The 10,053-nt window shown below is 33.8% G+C and overlaps 1 pseudogene; it reads left to right on the top strand.

The window, feature by feature from the left end:
- Positions 1 to 242: 242 nt before the first annotated feature.
- On the top strand, positions 243 to 3,268 carry LOC112735268 (phytochrome E-like; annotated as a pseudogene).
- Positions 3,269 to 10,053: the final 6,785 nt, after the last annotated feature.

Here is a 10,053-nt window from a genome sequence, read left to right on the forward strand (position 1 = left end):
AATCAAAGCCTAAACCTAAGAGGCAGCATAAAGGTAAGCAAGTCAACACTATTGAACTCGGCAGTATTCGAGCACGAGAAAAGCTACAACCACAACCTAGCAGAAAAATAAAAGAGGTTCAAATCGGAGATCGGGTAGAAAAGACAACAAACATCAGGGCTAGTCTTGATGAAGGATTAAAGACAAAATTTGTTGAAGTCTTACAACAAAACACCGACCTCTTCGCCTAAAAAGTTTCCGATATGCCTGGTATACATCCTGACCTTATGTATCATAAGCTTGCTGTTTACCTAGGCTCACGACCTGTCCAACAAAGGCTTGGCCCTGAAAGAACACAAGTCATGGAAAAGCAAGCCTGGGCTCTACTAGAAGCCGAGTTCATAAGGGAGGTAAAATACCCTTTGTAGCTAGCTAATATGGTACTTGCGAAAAAACAAAACGAAAAGTGACGGATGTGCGTTGATTATACCGATCTCAATAAAACTTGTCCTAATATCAAGGATCTCAATAAACTTTGCTGTGTGACATGCTCCTTCGTGACGCACCGTTTGGGATTGTTACTCAATCTCCTAATATCAAGGATCTTGTCAAGTGTGATGGGGCTGCCCTGTATTAGGATGGGAACTGCTGGTTGTTAGGCACAACGCCGTCCAAATCGCAGGTAAAAGACATTGTTGAATGGTTGCTTAGTACTCACGGCAACTCAACCGGTTTGAGTACAGACAGTTTGGCTGATGCTGGTTATCCTGGTGCTGCTTTTCTTGGGGATGCAGTGTGTGGCATGGCGATGGTGCGAATCAGTTCGAGGCATTTCTTGTTCTGGTTCCGGTCTCACACTGCTAAGGAAGTTAAGTGCATTTTTTGAAGTTGTTAAGAGCAAAAGTTCGCCTTGGGAGGCTTCCGAAATCAATGCTATTCACTCATTGCAACTTATAATTAGAGATTCATTTCACAATTCAGAGAATAGTGGTATTAAGGCTATGAACTACATATACAGAAGTGATGCTGGGATTGATGAGCTAAGTTCGGTAGCATTTGAAATGGTGAGGTTAATTGAGACGGCAACTGTGCCGATTTTCGGGGTTGACACAGGTGGCCTAATCAATGGTTGGAATGTGAAAATTACGGAATTGACAGGTTTGCTGGCAAATGAAGCTATTGGAAAATCACTAGTGAATGAAGTAGCGCATGCAGACTCGCGCAACAATCTTGAAAATATTCAAAGTAAATCACTGCAAGGTAAATCATTTCTTGTGGGAAAGTTCAATTGCTACTGTATTTTTAGGTATTGCTAACTTAATCAAATGTCAGATATGATTCAGCTTGAATAAATTTCTCTCAACTTTCCTGGTAGCGAATTATTTGAGCAATCTTTTAGAATTTGATTCAATTTTTATCATCCGAAATTTTCAAAATCTTCGTTATTGATTCTGACCTACACATAGTTTATTCCTCGTTAGACTTCAATTTTTAAATATTCCAAGTCTGTGAACAACACAAGATTTTGTGGTGTAAACTTTGCAGAGCTATGCGTGAACGAATGTATTTGGTTTTCCTCGGTTGTAACTGTTGAATTTCATCAGCTTTAATCCAAAATCAAAATACCAACGTTATGTATAATTCAATATGCTTTTGAAATGATGTGAAAATTGGAGTTTTATTTGCAAATGGATTTTATTTCTTCTCTTCCTAAATTCTCTTGTTTTCATAGTTTCTGTCATTCAAGATCACCCCATATGCAGAATATCTTAAAGGAAACAAGTTAAATTATTGAAATAAAATTATGCTAAGATCTATAGCAAAGCATATCATATTTTTAATAATCATATATTCATATTTCTATATGAATTAACTGGTGATGTGTTTTCAGGCTTGGAAGACAAGAATTTTGAGTTGAAATTAAAACACTTTGGGAACAACACAAAATGGAGTTGTATATCTCATAGTGAATGCTTGCACAAGGAGAGATTACACAAATGCTGTTGTTGGGGTATGCTTTGTAGGCCAAGATACCACTTGTGAGAAAGTTGTTCTAGAGAAATTTGTCAAGTTGGAAGGTGATTACAAAGCTATCATACAGAGTCTCAATCCGAATGGAATGCAGCCATGGAAAGGATAACTAAGTGGCTGGAAGAGAGATGAAGTCATAGGAAAACTTCTTCCCGGGGAAATCTTTGGAAGCTTTGTTAGACTGAAAGGTCAAGATACACTGTCTAACTTCATGATCTTGCTTTACCGGGGAATTAGCGGACAAGAATTCGAGAAGTTTCCCTTGGGATTTTTTGATAGAGGCTTACATCACTGCTAACAAGAGGATCGATACGAGTGGGAACATGATTGGCTGTTTCTGCTTCTTGCAGATTGTATCTCGCGATCCGAATCAGCCTTGGGATGGACAAAATCTTCCTCAGAGGAGGAAGAGAATATCTGAGTCTAAGGAGTTTGCTTATATATTACAAGAGATGATGAATCCTTTAAACGCATAAGCTTCTGGAGAAAACAGCTGTCTCAGAAAGCTAGAAACAGTTTCTTGACACTAGTGCTGCTTGTGAAAGACAGATATAGGAAGTATCAATGAAGGGTAAGTGATCGTGATCCATTTTCATAGGCACGTTGAATTCCGATCCTTAATTTCCTTTCTTGACTTATATGTTATATCTCAAATTTTAAAAGATTTACGTTTCAAAGTATCTGTCAGACACCCTTAATTTAATTGTGATGATAATTTATTAGTTACAGACTAAATTTATCACCTATCTTAACATTTCATGTATGTGTTATTTGTTATTTTACAGTTATTTAGAAATATATGAAACAATATAATGATTTTATGCATAACTAATTTCCCCAGCTAAACAAAAAAGACTGACTTTTCTTAAATTAAATGCTAATAATAGCAGCAGTGTGCAGCTAAACATGGAGGAATTTCTTCTTGGGAGTATTCTAGATGCCATTGTGAGTCAAGTGATGCTGTTGGTGAGAGGAAAAAGCTTGCAGCTGTTTCATGAAATTCTGATGAAATGAAAACACTTGCTCTGTATGGTGACCAAATAAAGCTTCAAGTGGTCTTATCTGAACATTCTGCTTAATGTAGTCAACCATACACCATCTCCAAAGATTTCACCTGGTTTGAAGATAATTCAGGACGGCCATGAGTTTATCCATTTCAAGTTCAGAACTTATTTTTATCTCTTTATCATGCTCTTTTATCAGCTTGCCATTTTTTTTTTCGAAATTTAATACTAAAGTGTCCTCCTTTTGAAACTAATTACCTAAATATCACTATTTTTATACTACGATAATGATCGTAATTAAAAATAAAATAAAAAAATAAATTAGTTGTCATCTTAGTAAAAGAGTGACATTTAAGTAATTAGCTCAAAAAAGATATAGTATTTTGATAATAAATTTTAAAAAAGTAAAACGTTAGTAAAGCGACCTTAAAAAATTTATTATTAGTTACTGCCCCAGATTTAATTTACCAAATTTTCTCCTCTAGTGTCCTACTAAATGAATGAGCAAGTGGGATGAGAATATGTATAAAAGAAGAATAATGAATAAGGTTATCTAAAATCAAGATGTTTCCGGCTAAATTAAAACTGGAGTTAGTTATTTGGAAGTGAAGGGAGTAATATGATTGCTAACATATCTTTCCCACAATGGATCGGTGTCTTAAACATCTAGTATTTGATTTTCTTAAGTTATGAAAGTTAATATTAGTTGATCATTCTCTTTTATGGGGAAGTGAAACTTCTGCAAATGTTAATGTAATATGTCTGATCCATGTGTGAATAAGTTATTATGATAATGTTTGAAAATTGGACCTCTTTGACTAGGGAAGTCCAACTTTCTTTGACTTGGATATACCATGTGTTACACGTTTTCTAGTAATCAAATCATCCAGAAGTAGAACCATGTGAAATTTTCATTCTTCCAATCAGATATAGGATTATAACGTTACTCACTAACGTTAATGCCTCAGTTCTAAAACATTTCTAATGCAAAGCCCCATATGAAAATTAATGCCAAAAACAAAACGTTCCTAAATATCACATGCCCTTAAAAGTTCCTCTAAATGATCACATTGCACTTTAGAACTGGTCATAATTCATTAAATCAATTTTTCTTTGGCAATGCTAGCTAGTCATAACCAAGTGTGCTTTTGAGTCATATGCAAATAATTTTCCTTGTATTTTAGAGTCTTTAATTTATGAAAGTATTAAATCCAATCAGTGTAACAATTCTCCACTCTTATAAAATGTCGAGACATGAATCAATTATCTAAAAAAAAAAAAAATACTTATGCAAACTAGCCTGTTATTTAACCACACTTTTTTTACAGAATGAGCCATTCCAGTCAAGGTCTTCCTTCTAACACACTTCAGGATATGTTTGAAGAAGGGAATCAATGGACTACACAAGAAGGTTTAGGGCTATATATGTCAAGAAAAATGCTTAGTAGGATGAATGGTCATGTTCACTATGCGAGAGAACAAAATAAGTGCTACTTCCTCATTGATCTTGAACTTAGAACAAGAAAAGAAAGCCAAAGGAATTTGCAAGCTGAGACAAGCATGTTGAGTTAACTTTTCTTTTTTCATAAACTAGATTTGATGCTTGATTGAAATTGTTTAGTTAGAGGATATATATATATATATATACACCTGTATTCTATGGCTTGCTTTAAAAATGTTAGAAATAAAAGATTAAATTGGAGAAATGATTTGTATATTATTGAATGTATTCAAGTTGTTTTAATGATATAATATAGAAGGGTATTCATAGGTGTTAAGAGAATCATAATAATAAAAACGTAATATCTTATAATAAATATTCAGATATGCTAAATAATACTAATAGATTCTAATTAATGCTAATTATATTTTAATAAAAAATAATAGAGTTACATAAATTAGATTTGATGCTTGATTGAAATTGTTCAGTTAGAGTATATATATATATATATTGGCAAAATTATTGGCTAACAAAAATTATAACTGTTTTCTATGGCTGACTTTAAAAATAATACAGTTACATACTTACATGTATGTAAAGTAGAATATGAAATAACTAATATGATATTTCATTTTGTAATGCTTTTAATTTATATTTAAATATGATCAGATACAATTCAATTATATTGTAAATTTGTAATGCTTCCCTAATAAATTGATCTGTGTGCCAATATATTTATTTTTCTATATTCATTAAATTACTAAGACTCAAAGTGACAATAATTCTACATTAGATCAATTGAATTCTAATTGTTCTTATTTAATAACAGAAAATAAGACACTTTTTTTAATTGTAAAATTCGCAAAAGTTACCTAACTTTGAAATTAAAATCAATAAGATAAGAAACCCAAAAAAATCCCACCATACTAGCCACTAACCAAATTAACATCATCAAAATAGACAACGTCAACATACAAATTCACTCAGGTTTGTCCAATCCAAATGCTCACTTTGTTAATTCATCCAATTCTCAAACTCACCAAAGTCACTAGCCCATGCCTCAGCCTCAGCAAATTGACTTTTCCAATCCAAAGCCTCACTAACTTGATTTGTGGAATTTACTTTATCAATTGTCTTCTCAGTACAAACCAAACGGACTTCTTCATCTTTCTTGTTAGTAGTAGTGTCCTCCATCACATTTGTGTCATAATGAACCATAGGCTCTGGCTCTTTCACTTTTGTTGAGTTTACTAAAGCACCGTTTTGTATAATACTATACAAAGAATCTTCAAAGCACAATTCACCAGTCCATAATTACTTCCTATCAATTCCATAGAATTTGGACTAAGGAGACCCATTTGGGAACTAGAACTCATATCATAACTAAGTGGCATCATAAGTTGAATCTAACAGTTGTGCCGATCAACATTGTGTCCAAAATTGAAGTTACTTTCAACTTTTTGACTATTTTTAAGCATGTTAACCCTTTCAGCACACACACCAATCTTGTTATCCAATATACCAATGAACATCCTCAGTTGTTCCAAATCTAAGCTCTGGATATTCAAGTCAGAAGTGGGATACTCGACGCTGTAGATGCATTTTCGCACTTTCGAAGTTTCGGCTTCAACCGAGGTCTTCTTGTGCTCAAAGAAGTCTTGGAGATCAAAGATTTTAGGAGGCCTCACATTCTTTTGAGCTTCATACTTTTTAATTAAGGACTTGACTTTGTTAGAATCTTTTGGCCAAATCATTGGTGCAGCGTTGCTACCTTCTTCATAAACTATCAAGCATGCTTCGGATCCTTTGCATTTGTCAGAAAATTTCTTCATTTTGCTCTCTAGTCCCTTGATTCTTGTCTTGAATCTGCCCTTCCGATCTTTCTCAATTGAGAGACACTTCAATTCTGTTTTTGCACGGCCCATGTAACTAAATCTGCATCATGATTTTTTTTACAAAAAAAAAAAAGGCTAAGAATTGGATGGAAAATAAGAAACTAAATTGAAATTGATGTAGAGCAAATAATACATAACAACAAAATCTTGTGTCCCAAAATTCTGGTATAGTGTTCAATTCCAATCTTGTGCCTAGTTAAATTAAAACGAGGAATTCTTAAGAAATCGAGTGAAAATAAGCAATCTTTATAAGAAACAACATTGTCATTAACATTCTCGTCAAAAATGGCATCTACAAAATTTTATCCTCAAAAAAAAAAAAAAAAGAAACAAAAGAAAAACTCAGGAAGAAGGAACACTATCAAAGTAGAGGGGACTGTTTGAATCCTATCTTTTCCGATACATATTCTAACAACAACAACGTAAACATAAACATAGTAATAAAAGAATTTGAAGGGTTTTATGCAAGTGAGTTTTCACCACTTCTTAATCACGTCAACAACCAAAGGATCTTAAAGAAACAAGTACGGAAAAAGCACATAATCGAAGATAAATTATCACCGAAAACTACTGAAACAAGAGTGAATGTGCTTCTTAAAGAATCTTCTATGAATGTGCTTCAATTTCTTTAATGCGTGTCCCTAAATTCTTAAAACAAGAGTGATGGTTCCATGAATTTATATATAAGTTTGGACATCATATTCATCTAAAGTAATAAATATCTAACGGTTATTTTTGTTATATTATTTTACAATAATATTTGAGAAATAATAAAAATCACTTATCCAAATTTATTTTATTTAATATTTATTAATTATTATTAAAAAAATTATATAATTTTAAGTTTTAAAAAAAAATTTATTGATCAAGTTTATAATAAAAATTAATATTTACTTATTAAATTAAAATTAAGATATAAAAATTAATAAAATGTACTTGAAGCTCCGAATAGAGTAAAAATACCGGGGCGAACTTGTGGAAATTGAAACTCCCCCCAAGATTGGCATCTTCCTATGACGAGTCTTGCATGAGCACCTTCTGGTGATGGAGCTTCTTCTTCACCAGCGTCTGCCAGAAAAATCTGAGACTTGGCCAAGGTGTAGCGCTGCCACGAAATCGATCATACACTGCCTTTTCTCTTGTGTTCATGCAAAGCAAGTATGGCTGAGAAGTTCGTTTAGAAGTATAGACCATGCGGAAGAAGCAGAATTTTTCTACCAGTGTTGGGAACAGAACCGTACTCACCTGAACCAGTCTGAAATGGAGATGACGAGTCTGTTGGCATTGAGCGTGTACTGCTGGTCCATTTGGCCTGCCCGTAATGAAACCATTTTTGAACAAAGAATCAGCCCCCTCAGGTGAAGTTGATGAAGCTGAGAGAAGACTCTCGTGGTTCCTCTCCTTAGATGTGTCTTTCCCACGTTCCCAATTCTTAATTTAGGGATTTCTTTCTCCCTTAGAAGATATTACGTTTTTTTGTTCACTGTTTTGAGCCTTGGAATTTCTCATTCATTATGGTCTCATTTCGACATTTTATTTTTTTTCAAATTAAATTGAATAATGATATTGTCTTTAAAAAAAATATACTTGATATTGATGAGGGAAAAACGATTCCACACAAAGTCACCGGCAAGTGTATCGGGTCGCATCAAGTAGTAATAACTCAAAAGAGTGAGGTCGATCCTATGGGGATTGATGGATTGAGCAATTTTAGTTAGGTGATGAATTTAGTTAAGCGAATATGTGATGATTTGAGTGATTTTGATTATCAGAAGTAAAATTTCAAGAAAACAAAAGTGTAGAAGGTAAATTGAGCAGAAAAGATAAATTGCAGAAACTTAAAGTGCAAGAAAGTAAAAGAGCTGAAACTTAAATTGTAAGAAAAGTAAATGACTGAAACTTAAAGTGCAAGAAAGTAAAAGAGCTGAAACTTAAATTGCAAGAAAAGTAAATGACTGAAACTTAAAGTGCAAGAAACTTAAATTACTGAATCTAAATTGTTGAGAAATATAAATTGCATTAAGAGTAAAGGGATTTGGGTGTTGGGATTCAAATTTAACTAGAAAATGTAAATTAAAGTAAATCAAAGAGCTATGAGATGAAGAGATTCAACTCAGTAGCAAAACAGAAATGAAAAATTGCTTGAAGAAACAAACAGCAAGAAAACTTAGCTTAATTATGGAATTCTAAAAGAGAAATTGAGGATCGAAGAAGAGCAATGAGATCAGAAGCAGATCTAGATCTCAATTACTTCTTTGACCAAATAGAAAAGAAATTTGCAGAAGAAATAAAAATGAAAACAGAAAAGGAAATTCAGATTCAACTTTCAATTCTTAGAAAAACAAAAAGGAAAAGCAAAAGATGATTCTAAGATGAAGAATTCAATCCAGTCTTCCAATCTTAGTTCAAAACCCAAAATAGAAAGTAGAAGTTGCAGAAGAAAGAACAAACAGAAAGAAAACTAGATCCAATCCCCAATTCCCAAATTCAAACAAAAATGAAAATTCAAAAGTGAAAAACTAAAAATGAGCAAAAGGTTCAAGTGTAAGCTCCTCTTCAACTTAAATTTACTCCTATTTATACACTTTCTATTTTCAATCTTCAAAACTTGGAGTAGAATTTTTAATTTTTGATTTGGCCTTGAAATGGAAAATGTGTTAGGGGTGATGCATGCTCCAGTGGAGCGCTCCGTTTAGTAAGTGAACTTGGCGTTCACTCTTGTCGCGTGCCAATTTTGGTGTGCATCCTCTTCATGAGCGTTGCCATAGTGAACGGCACGTTCACTCTTTAAACACCCCCTTGGTGCGCGCTTCCCTTCCCTTGGCTCTCTCTTTCTTCGAAAACGTTCACTCAATTGAACGTGCTCCTTGATGATCGCTGCACCATTTGGTGCTTCTTGGATTCATGGGCCAAAAGTCACAAAAACGTTGCAAAAAAGGAACGCTGCGCTATAATTTTTGAGCGCTACCCTTCCTTGGTGCGTGCATCCCTTGTTTGATGCCCGAAAATGTTCACTAAAGTGAACGTGGCGTTCACTTGTTTGAACGCTGCCTCTTGTGTGAGCCTTGGTTTGGTTGAGCGCTTCTCTCTTCATGGGCGTTCACTCCTTGAACGCTACGTTCATTCATTGAACGCTCCCCTTTGTTTCTCATTTCTTCACCTACAAGCAACCAAACAAACAATCAAAGTATCACCAAATTCACAAGATCTTTGCATCATTTATAAAATCAATTAATTCTATCATAAACCTTATGATTTTGTGTAAAATAAATGATGTTTGATTGATTCCAAATGATCATGAAATTCCACTCCAATCACTTACTTATTGTGCAAGAAAGTGCATAAAACCTAATGAAACTAATGAAAAATGCTTGTAAAACTAGCATAAGATGACTTGTCATCACAATGCCAAACTTAAACCTTGCTTGTCCCCAAGCAAGCACTAAATATGAGAAGAAATGAAATGAAACAGAGAAGCATATATCCTTATTTAGCAGGTAATTGAATTAAGACCATGGGATTTTATGCAGACAAGATGCAGCTCACTTATTCTTTGCTGATAGATAAGAAACGTTTCTTTGAGGATTCACTAGAGTTGCTATTATAATTCCTTGCTCTTTGATTGATCCCTTTTTTATTTTTCCTTCTTTCTTTTGCTTAGAAAGCTTATTTCTCAATGGTAACTCAGTGTCAAGTGTTGCAG

This window comes from Arachis hypogaea, chromosome 13 (assembly GCF_003086295.3).
Source record: "Arachis hypogaea cultivar Tifrunner chromosome 13, arahy.Tifrunner.gnm2.J5K5, whole genome shotgun sequence".
Lineage (NCBI taxonomy): Eukaryota > Viridiplantae > Streptophyta > Magnoliopsida > Fabales > Fabaceae > Arachis > Arachis hypogaea.